The sequence below is a fragment of the Hyperolius riggenbachi genome, chromosome 3 (assembly GCF_040937935.1).
Source record: "Hyperolius riggenbachi isolate aHypRig1 chromosome 3, aHypRig1.pri, whole genome shotgun sequence".
NCBI lineage: Eukaryota > Metazoa > Chordata > Amphibia > Anura > Hyperoliidae > Hyperolius > Hyperolius riggenbachi.
Window position 1 is genome coordinate 393,746,211 of NC_090648.1, and position 15,932 is coordinate 393,762,142.

Sequence of the window (15,932 nt, forward strand, 5' to 3'; positions counted from 1 at the left end):
GTGTCCCACAGGCCCAGCACAGAAAGGTTTGTGCTGCTGAATCTCTGCACTCCTCTCATATTGTCTGTAGTTGCTGGCTGCCTTGTCCCACGTACTGAAAGCATGTGATGCCAGCAGGTCTCTCTCCCTGGGGACTGGCAGGAACTGTCCCTTCCTGTGAGTCTTTCTCCCCCTTTATTTGTTTTTGCTGCATCCACTGTCTGAGCTGGTCCGCTGCTAAACAGACAGGAATCATGGGGGAAGGGAGCCTTTTTATCGGCACACATACTCCCTGTCCAGCTATGACTTGGGGTCAGCCTAAATAGTCAGCTCCCCTCCTGCCCTTGTCTTCCTCTGGTTCATTTCTAATAACCCTAAAGGCACATACCCAAGATGTAACTTTGGTGTGAAATTTTCTCACAACCAGCGATTTCTTGTTCGCGCCTGTCGTGTGCCGTGCGCTAGGAATATAGATTAAGAAATGCTTGTTTGTTGTGTCGCCGTGGGTTCCCTGATCCATCTTCCAGTACCTTTAGGTTCTTTTTAAAGGATACCAGAGCTCAAAGCATTAGGAGAAACTGGGGGAGCGAGCAGGCATGAATAGTAAACTGTCCTGATGACCACCATTTCTCTGCCCCCTCCTTTCATACCTAAAGCCCCTTTGACAGCCTCTTCCGGGTCGCTGGATTCGGGCATGAAAGGAGCGGGGCAGAGGAGAGCGAGCGGGAGCAGTGGGCCTCTGTGATACGTTAGTGACATGCCTGTCTTTATGTATGGATCCTTTAATGTATGGATTACTGTTCACGTATATATGTTAAATGTGTTCTCTGTCTAGTACTGGATGGGTTAATTTGGTTTAACACAGCAACTAGAGACGTTGCTGTATTTTGTCTGTCCTTGTGCAGAGTAAGAACAATGAATTGCTGTGCAATAAGTTACATTTCTTACATTTGCTCACATTCTTTGTCCACAAAGCAACATCCAAAAAGCAACATGTTCTTCTTGCCCTTGGGTAGAAGAAAAACATGTTTTTGTTCACTGTTGATTGGCAACATGTGGTCTTTCTGCGCCTGCGCGCAGTGAGAGCATGTTCTGATCACGCGCTAAAATAGCAACATATGGTCTTTCTGCGCTTGCGCGGAATAAGATCATGTCGTGATCACGCGCTGAGGCAGCATCAGCAGCATGTGTTCTTTCTGCGCTTGCGTGGAATAGAAACATGTTCTGATTAGCTGCTTGTGCGCTTGCGCGGTTATGACGATTCTGTCCGTTAAAGGCAGGGGGAAAACACTTTGACTTTGGGATCTTTCTAGATGATCAGCAGACGTGCTGTTCGTGTATGTTCCAGTTGTTTCCCCTTCGAGGTCGCTGAGGTCCCCCGATTCTCCCTGGGTGATGTCTACAACAGCTTGGTAACGTGTTGATGCATACTTCTAATTACTCAAACTAACTATGATTCTGCAGGCTTAGATAATATTGTAACAGGATTGTAGAACTAAATAAACTATTCCTTTGAGTTGTATATACATGTTTTGCAGCAATTTTGTTTATTCCCATCTTTGAATGGTGAGCGAAGTTAGAGGGTTTAAAAACCCTATTTGCTTAGGCAAAACATTAATTGGCGTAGTCTTGGCAGGATCCTTCCTTTTAATTTGTTGAATTGTATGCTCAGATTTGGTTGATATTTTGCCCAGTGGCTCCCCTGTGCACCAGGAGTCATTGTGCAAAGTTTTGCAAATTGAGGGTTCAAATCGATATCTCATTAAAGGAAAGAGATATTGAGATTTTGCAAACAGTTTCAATATCTACTCAAACAGAGGTAGCATTTAAGCTACTTGGAATTTTGCCAAAAGTTTCAAAGTGAGATAACTTTTGAACAGATTATCAGTGCGTACTTGGACTTGGGGTGCAGTCATACTTTGATGAGGGTCACCTCTGGTCCAAATCCCGCCCACTTGGCAGAAAGTAAAAAATTCAACATATTTAAAAGGATGGATAAAACGAAAAATGAAAGTGTAGTGGAGATTCCCGGCTGGTCCGGACTTCCCTACAGCATTCTAGTTCAAGAATTAGTGAATTGTATGCCTGCAGAGCCATGGGAGAGTAAGTTGGGAGATGTTAAACCTCTAGATGTAGTGCATACTCTAGAGGGTGTGTGTCCCTGTTAAGTCAGGTGATGCAACTGCCTCAGGGCAGAGCCCCTTAATGTTGTTAATGTACTTAAGGGGGTCCCCGTTAAATCGGGTGATGTTGACGCTTTTGGGCGACGTAGTGGGATGTTGCTGACAGCTTACAGAAAAGTTTGATAAAGATTGTGTGAGTTAAAAGAATCAGAAATCCTCAATGTTGTTAATTTACTTTAGGGTATAAGCTTAAAGTGTAAAAATATATTGTCCAAGCAGGAGTTATTAGAAATCCTGACAAACAGGATTCATATGTCTGGGATTCCAATGCTGCAAATGATGATTGGGTCATTTGTCCTGCGGATCTCATTTTTCAATCCTAAATTTGACTCTTTAATTGAAATAATGAGAATAAAGAAGATCATTGGGGTTATCAAAATTAAAGAAACAAAAAATTTAAATGTAAGATTTTTAAGAAATGTGCTGGAGGAAGTAGTTGGGAAAGATACTCCTATGATCACATATTTTGGATTGTTATCAGTGGAGCAGGGAGCTTCTGTAAATAAAAAGAAGTCAAACTCTGCCACTGATCATTGCACAGAAATAGGACAGTGTGCATTTAACTGGGTTGAATATAAGTATGTCAGGTTTCATAAAGTAATTGTTTTGGGGTTTTGTTTTGTTTTTTTTGTTTGTTTGTTTTTTTTTTTGGTTTGTTTTTTTTAAGACTTGAGCACAAATGTATTTAGTTGGATCTGAAAAGACTAGGAATAGCTGGGAGTTTTCTTCAGGTTGTTACTGCTGTTTTGTCCCTTTTAAGGAAAATCCCATACTCTTGATGATCAGGGAAAAACAGGGATGGGAAATAAGGGACAGAGAGTAGCCTGACAGTGAATTTCAGCTTTTCCTACTAAGTTTTTAATACAGTCTGTGTCTTTGTTGCATAGATATGGAAGTATATTCTCCATAGAAACTTGGAGTGCTGTGTTTAAACTTGTAAAGCAAATTCCTAAAAGTGACAGTACCCCACTGCACTGGCAGAGTTAAAATGGTAATATAATCTGGACAAGACAGGTGGGTTAACTTTTGTTGTTTTTAATGAATGCTTTATATGGTGGATCTGCTATAGTGAGTTTTGAATAATTGTGTATTCATATGTCTGGTTTTGAAAGCATAGAGGAATGTTTGAAAAAAAAAAAAAAAAACATTTGTGCACGAGTGTTGAGAGCTCCTAAGGAATGTGTGCGAGCCGATGAGTGAGTATTTGAGATGCTGCTCTCCCCAGTAGAGGGTGCTTGGCACACATTTTAATAGGGGTACATGCTGTATATTGTTAGAAAACATTGACCTTTAACTCTTACTTCATAGGATATACTTGTTCTTTGATAAAATATAGTAGGAAAAGAGATGAGAGATTGTAACGCAACTGGCTTGTGTGTGACGGTGTGTGTGTGTCTTGTTTGGTGCAGCACTGTGTGTGTACCGTCCATTTAAGTTTGTTACTGAAGTCAGTGTTGGAATAAGGTTATGAAAATAATTTTATTTCAGCTGTGTAGTGAATGTCTCGTCTATATCAAATGGGCTTGGAAATGTATCAGATTTTTCTAAGATTGATTGATCGATTGATTGATTGATTAAGTAAGTAAGTATAGAAAGTTACACAGTACATAGATTTTACGGGTCAGGGGGTGAAGAGAATGTGATATCTACGTAAGTTATGGTGCGGATGCTGAGCTAGTGAAATAGAATGATGATTGGGCAGTTATAGACCAGCAAAGATAATTGGCAAATAATACAGCTGATTATTTTGGGTTTTGCTAGAATTTCAAAACCCCTGCAAATACTCACATTTTAGATACAGGGTTAAATGTGATTATTCTGCTGATGTCAGGGTGATATCTGTGCCAGCAATTTTTCCCCTGGTTCCCTTGTTTTTAGCTATAATTCTGCAGGAGTGTTGAGCTAAAGGGTTGTGAATGTTGTACTGACTAGCTGAATGACATAAGTGTCAGAATGTGTTGATGAAGTGTGAATTGAGTTATTTCAAATGAACTGTGTGAAGTCTGGTTTGATTCTTTACGGATATAGAGAGAGTGTATTATATGTTCAAGAATACCTCTGTTAAAGATGCTAGAATTTATGCATATTCTGGTTTAGAATGATAAAATAATGCAAACAAACTGTGAAGATAACAGATTTTGTTTATACCAGGTCATTCTAATAAACCTAGGGGAGGTGCTGTGTATATACAGGCCAAAGAGTCATATAGCCCAGGTTCTCCTGAGGGCCCTTTTACACTTAATGCGTTAGTATGCATTAGTACGCATACATTTTTAGTTTTGTTTTGTTTTTTGTTCCCAATGGCAGTATACTGCAAAAAAGGCTTACATTTTTTTTTCCTTCCAGTGTATAGTGTGAAAGAAGCCATAGGGGAACATGGACACTGGATTGTACATCAGTTGTTATTTCGGTTACAGCTGACAGCAGCTGATTAAGTGTAAAGGGACCCTAATTCCTTTATTTGTAGAGAGGGAAGCCTTTCAGTAAGGGGTGGTATAAATTTTAGTTCCACTAATGTGGTAAATGTTAGAGACAAAATTTGGGTTTAAGGACCAACTGGTCCTCCAGACAAAGCTGAGGTAGTTGCTAAAGGGAAGAACAAAACTTTACTGATAATTTAGTTTGCAAAAAAAGAGCAGTGGGAGCATGTCCCACAAGGAAAATGTTACTTTCAAGAATGATTTATACTTGTTTGTATTTATAGATCATTATCGTGCATGTTATATGCTTGGACTCCTTGGTATCGTGTTGTTGATCGCTTCAGGGGTTGGAGCCTGGACTCCGGGCACTAAGCTAGTGCCTATAGATTCAACTGCTTCCCAATGGATGATGATAAACAGCACAAAGTCCAGTCCAATCAGGAGTGCCGAGCTGGAGGCTGCTGTACAGTTGCTAATTTAACTCTTTCTGGAACTGTGCGGCAGGTGCCTAGTCCTGCTAAAAGACCACATTACCCATGTCCACTACAATTGGGTGATAAGAAGATTAAGGATGTAGGAACATTCTTTGCATTGCATCGAGATGAGGGGTATCTTAATATCTACCTGTGTTACTAGTTGGCACCTCAGCTTGAGTGGGGTTAAACATGTGTAAGGATGCTACTGATATTTTTTAAATGTCCATTCCACTACAAGGATTGCAATATTTATTCGTGAACATTAATGTCTACAATTGATCCAGGACAGTTCGACATGCTCAAAAGACTGTTCTGCATACTCAGATAACTTTTCCTCCTTCAAAGACTTGTCCAAAGGGCCGTATCAAAAGATGATACCTTGCTTGTTGGGTATGGCTCTCTTACTGGAACTTTAAATGGCTTTGATATAGAGACTCTTGCTAATAGATTGCATAATGCAGGAAGTAAAATAAATTATGCTTTGACTTTACAGGCCAAATGGATGCCAACCATATACTATCCTGCTATGATTAGTGCTGGTGTTGATACAATGATTGCTGATATAACTGGTTCGTCTGTATATTTTACTAATCAGTTTGATATTATCATGGCAATGTTTGTTGATTGGACTGTCTGTACTGTCTGTACATTGCAAACCATTTATCAGATTCAACAGAAATCCTCTATGCAATTAGCATTAATGACTGGTAATGAACAAGTATGGAGGTCAGTTTTTTAATTCTTCAATTCCCCAAGATTGGTGGATACATTTGGAATCTGAGAAAATGACATGCAATGATACAGTCTGCACGGGTATTATTGTGATGTATAATGTCACCAAAATGTCTGTCATGTGTAAATTTGTGGTCATGCCTTTGATTATGGGTGCTCCTGGTTTTCAGCATTTCTGGCAACCGGAGTTCCATGGTTCACATGTTGATGAGCGTAATCAAACACATGACCTTTCCTTTTGTGATAGTACCTTAGAAGGTACTATTTGTAAATTGCAGTCGGCAGTTTATGAACCTTGTCTTTTGCAGAATACTATTAATGTCTGCAAATGGACTGTCCTTCCATTAACTTATGAAATGATGGTGGAGATTGCTCCACAACAGATATGTTTGGTGACAAATGTTTCAGTAATACCCCATATGGTCACTCCTTTTTCAGGGTGTCTGTCTGTTTCTAGCATAACTTGGCATAATGAAACTTTTTTATTGCAGGGGGATAGGGAAACCTCAGTGGCTAAATTTTGGTCCCCAATTATGCCTGATATGCCTAATTGGGATTTTAACTTGACGCGGTTACATAAATTAATGAATGCTTCTGAAGACGTTCAGAAACATATTGTTTTATTAAATAAAACCCTTGCACAGCATATTCTGTCTACAACTATTGTTGCTGATAAAATTGTGAAAGTTGGCTCTTCTATTGCAGATGCCACATCACATCATTGGTGGGATATATTTATGGGATATTCTCCTAGTGCTACTTCTGTGTTGAACTTTATTATCCATCCAGTGCTAGCCTTATGTATTGTGCTGTTCCTCATTACATTGTGGAACTGTTATGTGGCTTATCGGCTTTGCCGTCGGTCTAAGGTTAGGTTTGCAACATATGGTTCGTGAACACTAATCAAGGGCCGAATGTGATACGTTAGTGACATGCCTGTCTTTATGTATGGATCCTTTAATGTATGGATTACTGTTCACGTATATATGTTAAATGTGTTCTCTGTCTAGTACTGGATGGGTTAATTTGGTTTAACACAGCAACTAGAGACGTTGCTGTATTTTGTCTGTCCTTGTGCAGAGTAAGAACAATGAATTGCTGTGCAATAAGTTACATTTCTTACATTTGCTCACATTCTTTGTCCACAAAGCAACATCCAAAAAGCAACATGTTCTTCTTGCCCTTGGGTAGAAGAAAAACATGTTTTTGTTCACTGTTGATTGGCAACATGTGGTCTTTCTGCGCCTGCGCGCAGTGAGAGCATGTTCTGATCACGCGCTAAAATAGCAACATATGGTCTTTCTGCGCTTGCGCGGAATAAGATCATGTTGTGATCACGCGCTGAGGCAGCATCAGCAGCATGTGTTCTTTCTGCGCTTGCGTGGAATAGAAACATGTTCTGATTAGCTGCTTGTGCGCTTGCGCGGTTATGACGATTCTGTCCGTTAAAGGCAGGGGGAAAACACTTTGACTTTGGGATCTTTCTAGATGATCAGCAGACGTGCTGTTCGTGTATGTTCCAGTTGTTTCCCCTTCGAGGTCGCTGAGGTCCCCCGATTCTCCCTGGGTGATGTCTACAACAGCTTGGTAACGTGTTGATGCATACTTCTAATTACTCAAACTAACTATGATTCTGCAGGCTTAGATAATATTGTAACAGGATTGTAGAACTAAATAAACTATTCCTTTGAGTTGTATATACATGTTTTGCAGCAATTTTGTTTATTCCCATCTTTGAATGGTGAGCGAAGTTAGAGGGTTTAAAAACCCTATTTGCTTAGGCAAAACAGCCTCACGATAGTTCACCATTCATGCCTGCTCCCCAGTCTCTCCTAATGCTTTGCGCTCAGGTAACCTTTAACTAGTGGTGGCTGGATGGTGTAATGGTTAAGGGGTCAGCCTCTGACACAGGAGACCAGGGTTTGAATCTCGGCTCTGCCTGTTCAGTAAGCCAGCAGCTATTCAGTAGGAGTACTTAGGCAAGAGTCCCTAACACTGCTACTGCCTATAGAGCGCGTCCTAGTGGCTGCAGCTCTGGTACTTTGAGGCCGCCAGGAGAAAATCGCGATATAAATGATCTGTGTTTGTTTGTTTGTTTGTTTAACTAGAGGCACAGTGGCATAGTGGATAGCTCTCTCGCCTTGCAGTGCTGGGTCCCTGGTTCCAATCCCAGCTATCCCGCTATCTACACAGAGTTTGTATGTTCTCCCCGTGTCTGCGAGGGTTTCCTCTGGGCACTCAGATTTCCTTCCACATCCCAAAAACATATAGATAGGTTAATTGGCTTCCCCCTAAATTAGCCCTAGACTACGATACACACACTACATGATACATACATAGACATAGGACTATGGTAGGGATTATATTGTTAGGCCTTCTGAGGGACAGCTAAGCGACAAGGCACTGTACAGCGCTGCGGAAGTTGTTGGTGCTATATAAATAATAATCGTCTCTCCCTCTGTGTTCTTCTGAGCCACTCCGTTCTACTGCTGTCAGCCCCAGAAGTCGAGAACTACAGCACATGCGTGACCCTGGCCATGCGTTTCTTTGGTCACACTGCTGTGGCGAGGAGTGTACTGCACCTGCAAAGTTAATTAAAGCTTATAACTATAAAGGCGCAGAATGGTCCTGTCCACTAGAATGCAACCAAGGAGATGCATGGCTAGGGCTGTGCACGTGAAGTAGTCCCTAACTGGCTCAGTGTGGAACTTTACTGTAGTTGGCTGCAAGAGAATGGACCAGACCAGATGGACACTTAAGGGAACATATGGACTGCAGGGGCAAAGAGGAAGCCCCAGGTAAGTAAAATCGAATTTTTAGGCCAATTCAATGGTACTTTAAGTATTGCAGATAATGTACAGGGTCGTAATCTGCACTTAAGTACCACTGAATTGGCACCAAAAAAAGTGGATTTTATTTACTTGCCTGGGGCTCCTTCCAGCATCCTGTAGCCTGTCAGGTCCCTCAGTGTCCCCCCGGTCTGCTCGCTTGTGTTGCAGCCCCCTCTGAAAGCACTAGTTGCAGCTACTGCACATGCCCAGTCTTGGCATCTGTGGGCCTCCTTGATTGTGCTCCCATCACCTGTATTTTCTGGTGAACCCAGGCCACAATAAGTGTATTTTATGGTGAAACGCTCTGCCGCATTACAACTATTTTCTGGTGAACCCAAATGTATTTTCTGGTGAACCCATGCCGCAAGAAGTGTATTTTCTGATTTTATGGTAAAACGCTGCTGCATTACGATTATTTTTTTCGGGGGGGGGGGGGGGGCGCCACAGGATTTCTCACCTGGAGTGACAAAATGGCTAGAGGCACCCCTGCCTTTCCAGCTCCTCTGGGAAGGTCTAGCCTTGCTACTCTTCAGTTCCTGATTTACTAGTTCCTTTCCAGCCCCTCTGGTAAGGACTAGTCAGCCTATTTCTGTATCCTCCGAGTCAGATCTTTCCAGCCCCTCTGGAAAAGGTCTGTGTGAATATTTGTCTGATTTATTATTGGTCTCTTACCAGCTTCCCTGGTATAGACCAGCATTACTATTTTCTGTACTCTCTCTGTTAGTACCTTCTCCAGCTCCTCTGGGAAGGTTTGAATAAATCTATACAGTCAGCGTACTGATAGTACCTTACCAGCTCCTCTGGTAAGGTCTCGCAAAACTATTAAAGTTACGGTTGCACCAAACACTACTCACACAGTCTGTGTTAGCTAAACTTGCATTATTGGTGACTCTGCAGATCACCTAATAATCTGGTATAGTGTCTGTATTATTGGTGCAGGCATGGTCGGAAGAGCCCATTTCCGTTTCCGAGACAATTCCGCATACCGTCATACCGAAATTCCACTACCGTTTCATTCCAATGGTATTCCAAAGCTGTTCCGCGGAATTCCGACGTATACGGAATTCCGTCGGAAAAATTTTAATCTCTCTCTCTCTCTCTCTCTCTCTCTCTCTCTCTCTCTCTCTTTCTATTGAATTGATCATAATGGTAGTATGGTTTATGCTAGGCCAGCTTTTGCATGTAGTGTGGTTCATGGTCTAGAGGGTAAGACAGATACCTACTACACACTGTGTCCTGGGTTCAAATCCCAGCTATGGTATATAAGCTGTTTTGAAAATCTGCAATTCCCTACTTGATGATATAAGAGGATGGAGGGATGGAGGGATGGAGGAGGAGGAGGAGAGACAGAGGGAGATTTTTTGGGTGTTATACCGGAAAATTCCGTCGGAATTATAAAATTGCCGCGGAATTCCGTTTAAGAGGTATAGGAATTCCGTTCCGACCACCGGAATCAGAATTAGCTAATTCCGGCCGGAATCACGGAATTAATAATTCCGCGGAATTTTCCGACCATCCCTATATTGGTGATTCTACAGATCACCAAATAATCAGTGGTCTGAGTTACAACCCCCAACCGTTACACCAGAGTCATACACAGAAATACAATAGCACTAATATTAAGCTATCAAGCAGATCCTAAGCTTAGTGTGAATTCCCAGCTCCTGCCGGTTCTAACACACTAGGGAACTGACTAAGGTCTGAGCGCTAACACGTAGTATTCGCAACAGCAGACAAGTTGCCACTGCATCCGCCGTGCTTAAGAAGCGGAGGAGACCCCCGAGGCACGCCCACCGCACTCAACCAATCATCAGCGGCGAGCGTGCCCTCTGACGTCAGCCGGTCAGCTGACGCGCCTCCTCCTGGCATAAAGGTCCTGACGGTGAGCGCGTGCACGCGCTAATGCAACCCTGTGAGCAGCAGAGACACCCATCCTTGGCGTGCTAGACGTCTGAGGAGCGGCGAGACTGGCAGGCAGAGAACCAGAAGCAGCAGCGGTGGTAACGCTATTCACCGCGGCTGCCATGTCACTAATCATTACAGGAGCTAAAATACTTTGTGTAACGGTTGTGAAATTCTCTCCGTGATCAGCGCACAAGACGTGCGCTGACACTGTGGAAATCCTCCACAAGCGTGTAATTTGCGGAAACCCAGCAAAAGGTGCAATGCACCTGTAGAGGGAAATTCCTGTCGACAGATGGAGCTGTGGAGTGCAGAGGAACAGCTCCTGTGCCATGCCACACACGCCAGACAGGAATTGCACGAAGGGAAGAAACGCAGGGCAAGATAGCCCTGAAAGTGAGAGATCAAAGTGACAGAGGGTATGTGTGTCCACCAAACTAGTCGCCACCCTGCGACGATGAACACACAACCATGAAGACAAAGTGAGAAGGCAATCGCCAGAGATGGTGATTGCTAACAGCGACACAAGACCGAATAAGCACAGATGAGGAATGTATGTATGTCCACCAATCTAGCCGCCAACCTGCGACGGTGGACACACAACAGAAGAAACCGAGTGAGAACGCAGTCGCAAGAGAAGCGAATGCGGAAGAGAATGAGCACAGGGACAGATTTTATGTGTGTGCACCAAACTAGTCGCCAACCCGCGACGGTGCATACACAACAGCAGATATGAAATAGGAACGCAATCGCGAGAGAGGCGATTGCCAGAGGTGACACAAGGCTACAGCAAGGCTACAGCAAGGCAGAGCACGAGAGTAGCAAAGGCACAGCAAATCATACAATAAGGAGATAAGGAAAATAACAAACGCTAGCTAAACGCGAACACCGCACTCATTCACAACAGTGCACGCATTTATGCGCGGTCTCCGCGTGTTAAGCACAACAGAGACAAGCACGCCTAACTAACCACCGACAGACAAACATGAAACAGAGGACGCGAGCGCTTGCTTAACGGTTACCTCACCAAGCCTCCAGCAAGCGTTCGTAGCAGACAAGACAGATACACGAAAACAGGAATAAGCGAGAGATAGGATCCACAGCAATAGCGCAAGAGGCTAGTGCGATCCAGGAAAACAGAGCAGAAGGATCCACAGCACTGGCGCAAGAGGCTAGTGCGATCCAAGTACAGCAAGAGAGATGGAGATCAGACGGATCCACAGCACTAGTGCAAGGCGAGTGCGATCCTGGCAAGACAGAACAGATGAGATAGCTGGTAGCAACCGCTGCTCCAGCTATACTCCAAGAACAAAGATCAGAACGACTTCTTGTCGACCACCGCTGGGACAGGACAATCGCAACAGACAAACAAAACAGATATGCAATCCTAACTGCACTAGGGAATCTGCCTAGTGCAGTTCCAGGAATTACTCTAGGCTAATCTTCAAACAAAGAGCAAGGGTGACACTCCAGGCGAGTGTTACACAGGAACTAATTCTTATGACCAGCCAAGGACTCTGGGAAACATAGCTCTTTATACTGCCAGTCATCAAAGGAGGCAGGTAAGGGATTTGCATAACGAGTGTATGCAAATTCCCCAGCAGCAGAACAGACCAGAAACTTGTAATGGAAAAACAGGTCTCTCTTGCAGAGACCTGCAGCCCACAGACTAGAGGAATGGTCAAACAGCTGTCTGTCAGTGCATCCAGCTGGGTCATTACAGTACCCCCCCTCTAGGGTCGGATTCCAGACGAGCCTCTAAACTGATATTAACAAAAGACTCTAACTGAAGACTCATGAAGGTCAGGACAGCCCGACAAGGCCCAATTCCAGAGTCAGTCCAGCCGAAACCGACCTCATCAGAAGCAAACGCCACCGAAACATGTCCATCAGTATTACCAGTTAGTGATGCTCATCTGAGCTAGGATATCCGAGTTACTCGAATATCCTAGCTCTTTTTTCACTATTCAAGCTCGAATACCGAGCTCGAATAGTATTAGCTATCTGGCCTGTGCTATCCGAGCGCACCCGGATAGCAATCAGAAATCCGGAGATATCCTAGCTATCCGAGCTCGGATAGCGTCACCAGCTCGGATAGCGTCACGCCAGACGTCACCTCGAGTCCTCACAAGCGAATCAGAGGGCTCCCAGTTCTCTGACTGCAGCCAATCACAGAAGGGGAGCCTGGCCAAGCCCCCCTCTATAAATAGCGGACGCCATCTTGCCTCACTCGTCCTGCTTGCGACTTACTGACTGATTGCACTGAGAGAACTGCTCCAGTGCTTTTTGTCTGTGTGCAAGTGCATTGCTATTGTTCTAAACCTAGCGTTTTTACACTCCAACACTTGATCTTCAACTGTATTGCTTTGTATTTTAGATAGATTGTATTTTAGGCAGTTTAGTTTGTGTGATTAGGGACTAGGGAGGGAGACTGTCACTGGTGCTGCTGCAGGCCTGCAGCCAGCAGCTAGGTCCTGTGCCTAGGCAAGGCAGCCTGCCCTGCTCTGTGGTCTAGTCTCTACCTTACCTGTGCTCTCAATTGTCCTACTCTACTGTACTACTACTTCTGTGTTAGATAGATTATTGTACTATTTTGTACTTAGCAAGGCCCAGCTTTACTGCTATACCTGTCCTGCTGTATCTGCTCTCAGTAATCTAGTCACACCTGTTATACTATTTAGCTCGATTCTTCTATTGTTTAGTTAGTACTCACTGTACTCTAGACTGTGTTTGGGGACCGTCAGTCAGCGTCAGCTAGGGTCTTAGTGTGCATGCGCAGTGCACATCTGCGCTGTCCGCACCCTCCAGTTAGTGCTACACCCGTGCTCCTATTGTTTATATATATCACTACTTCTATTGTGTATTTGCTGAATTGTACTGTAGTCTGACACCGTCAATCAGCGTCAGCTAGGGTCTTAGTGTGCACAGTGCGCACTCTCTCATTAGCGCTACACCGATCTCTGCTGTAGAGTACAGTATACCTGTCCGTCACCTCACACACCCACCACCACCAGTCCCACCCCATTAAAGTACCCCACTTGTCCCACCCGCCTTTACATACATACGTTTTTTTTTCATTTGTATAGTATTAAAAATATACAATGTCTGGAACTGGCAGCTGCGGTTTGGGCAGGGGCAGCAAGGGCAGCAAGGGCATCGCCAAGAGAGGAGGTCGTGGGCGTGGCAGCCGCGCCACCACCACCATGCGCAGTTCTGCGTCTGCACCAGTGACTATTCCGCCATTAGCCACTGGCCGTGGACGCCTTGGCCGCCCAACAGCTGGGAGTCACGCTGCAGAGACACAGCAGCAGCAGCAGCAGCAGAAGCAGCGTGTGGCCCAGATGTTCCTCCCACCGCCAGGTCGTATCCATCCTATTGAGGAGAAGGACGCAGACGCTGTGGTGGAACTGATGGTGGATGAGCAGGCCACCATTAGCTCTGGAACCGAGTCCTCCACCCCGCCACCACTCCTGTTCGCAAGAGCAGCAGCAGCCGCCCAGCACTGCCTGGGGGAGAGGAGGAGGAGTGCAGTTCTCCAGCCCCAGCGGGCGACATCAGCACCCTGTCACTCAGTACCTTCTTATGGACCCCAAGCACAGAGAAGGTATGGAGTGCTGTTGCGGAAGAATTGGCAGAGGAAGGAATGCTCATGGGCACTTTGGGGGATGATGCTTTGGACTGTCAGACAGTGGTGACTGTCCATCCGCCCATGCATGCAGAAGGGGAGTTTGGGGGATCCCAGCAGGACATGTTTGCGGAGGGGGAGGATGATGATGATGACAGGGAGCAGGACAAAGACTGGTTGCCAGGTCCTGGGACTGGGGATGTCATCAGCTCTGAGGAGGAGGAGGATGCGTCTGCGGGCCTTGCTAGAAGGATCAGCATCGCAGGCATGGGCAGGATCACAAGTGGGCGTGGTATGCAGGCCACACAGCGTGCTGATCAGGAGACGAGTTCTGCCAGTGCCACCACCAGCCGCACCAAGAACCCCCCCCAACCACCACAGGGAGACCAGCGGCAGCAGCACCTTCCAGCCGAAGGGGCAACTTCACCTCCCCAATATGGAATTTTTTCACCATTCCATATTTGGAGTGCAAGTATTCCACCTGCAACCAGTGCCGCAAGCAGCTCAGCAGAGGGAAGGAGCCCTCTGCATTTGGCACCACCTCTCTGGTCAACCACCTTGAAGGGAAACACTTTCACGAGCATGAGGAGTTAGTGAAGTTGAAGGAAGCTGGCAACGCACTGCTCCTCCTCCCTCTGCAACTCCTGCCGCCGACACTGAGGCCTGTTCTGGCAGCCAGTCCTCAGTGGCCTCCTCTGCTCCCTCCACTGCTTCCCGTGCCAGCAAAAGGCCTCGCCAGACCCTGCTCAGCGACACCTTCCAGGGGGTGGTCAGGGTTCTGCCTCCCAGCAGCCATCGCGTGCGGCAGCTGAACGGCTTGCTGGCATGGGCCATGTGCTCCCAACTCCTGCCTTATTCCCTTGTGCAGGAGGGGAGCGACATGCGTGCGCTCCTGGTGTGTGCAGCCCCCGATTGGCCAATCCCCAGCCGACATTATTTTGCACGCACGACCATCCCTGCACTTCACCGCTCTGTGATGGCCAATATCGGGAGAGGGCTGGAGCACGCGGTGGGTCAATGGGTCCACGTCACCATGGACTCGTGGAGCAGCCAGTTTGGGACAGGCCGCTATCTGTCTTTCACCGCGCATTGGGTCAGCTTGGTGGAAGGGGGTGAGGAGGGGGGAGCAGCATCGGCCGGCACTGTCAGAGCAGCAGCAGCACCAACAACGCAGTTGGTGGTGCCACCATGCAGGGTCAGCGGAACAGCAGCAGGTTCCTCTGATCCGCTTCCATCCTCCGGCACAACAGCCCAAACCCCCCGCCTCAGCAGCAGCGTGAAGCCCCGCCACTGCCAAGCGCTGCTGGAATTGGTCAGCCTGGGGAAGACCAAACTGATGGCGAACCACGTCCTGGCCAAACTCCGAGAGCAGGAGAGGAATTGGCTGACCCCCAGAGGCCTCAGAGTCGGAGAGGTGGTGTCAGACAATGGGGCAAACCTGGTTGCTGCAATCAGCAGGGGAGACCTGACCCACATCCCCTGCCTGGCGCACGTCCTAAACCTGGTAGTTTAAAAGTTCCTGCGGACCTACCATGGGATGGACCGACTCCTTGAGGCGGCAAGGAAGGTTGTGCGTCACTTCCGGTACTCGCCTGCAGCCGTGGCGAGCCTGGAAGAGGTGCAGAAGATGCTGCATCTGCCACAGCACCGGCTCATGCTCGATGTTCCAACTCACTAGAACTCCGCCCTGGCGATGTTGGAGCGTCTGATTGAACAGAGGCAGGCTGTCAGCCAGTACGTTGCACGAGCAACAGTTGCCTCCCTCACTGCAACTGGGTGTGCCG

General features: G+C 46.1%; 1 protein-coding gene and 1 long non-coding RNA gene across 4 annotated transcripts in view; one reads left to right on the forward strand and one right to left on the reverse strand.

Moving 5' to 3' along the window:
• The window catches only part of LOC137561607 (A-type potassium channel modulatory protein KCNIP1), a 1,185,649-nt gene that overhangs the window by 242,008 nt on the left and 927,709 nt on the right, over positions 1-15,932 (reverse strand). The window lies entirely within an intron of this gene.
• On the forward strand, positions 701-7,487 carry LOC137564075 (uncharacterized). Its single transcript, XR_011030508.1, has 3 exons — positions 701-1,391; positions 3,050-3,176; positions 4,867-7,487. It is a non-coding gene; the product is annotated as an uncharacterized lncRNA (long non-coding RNA).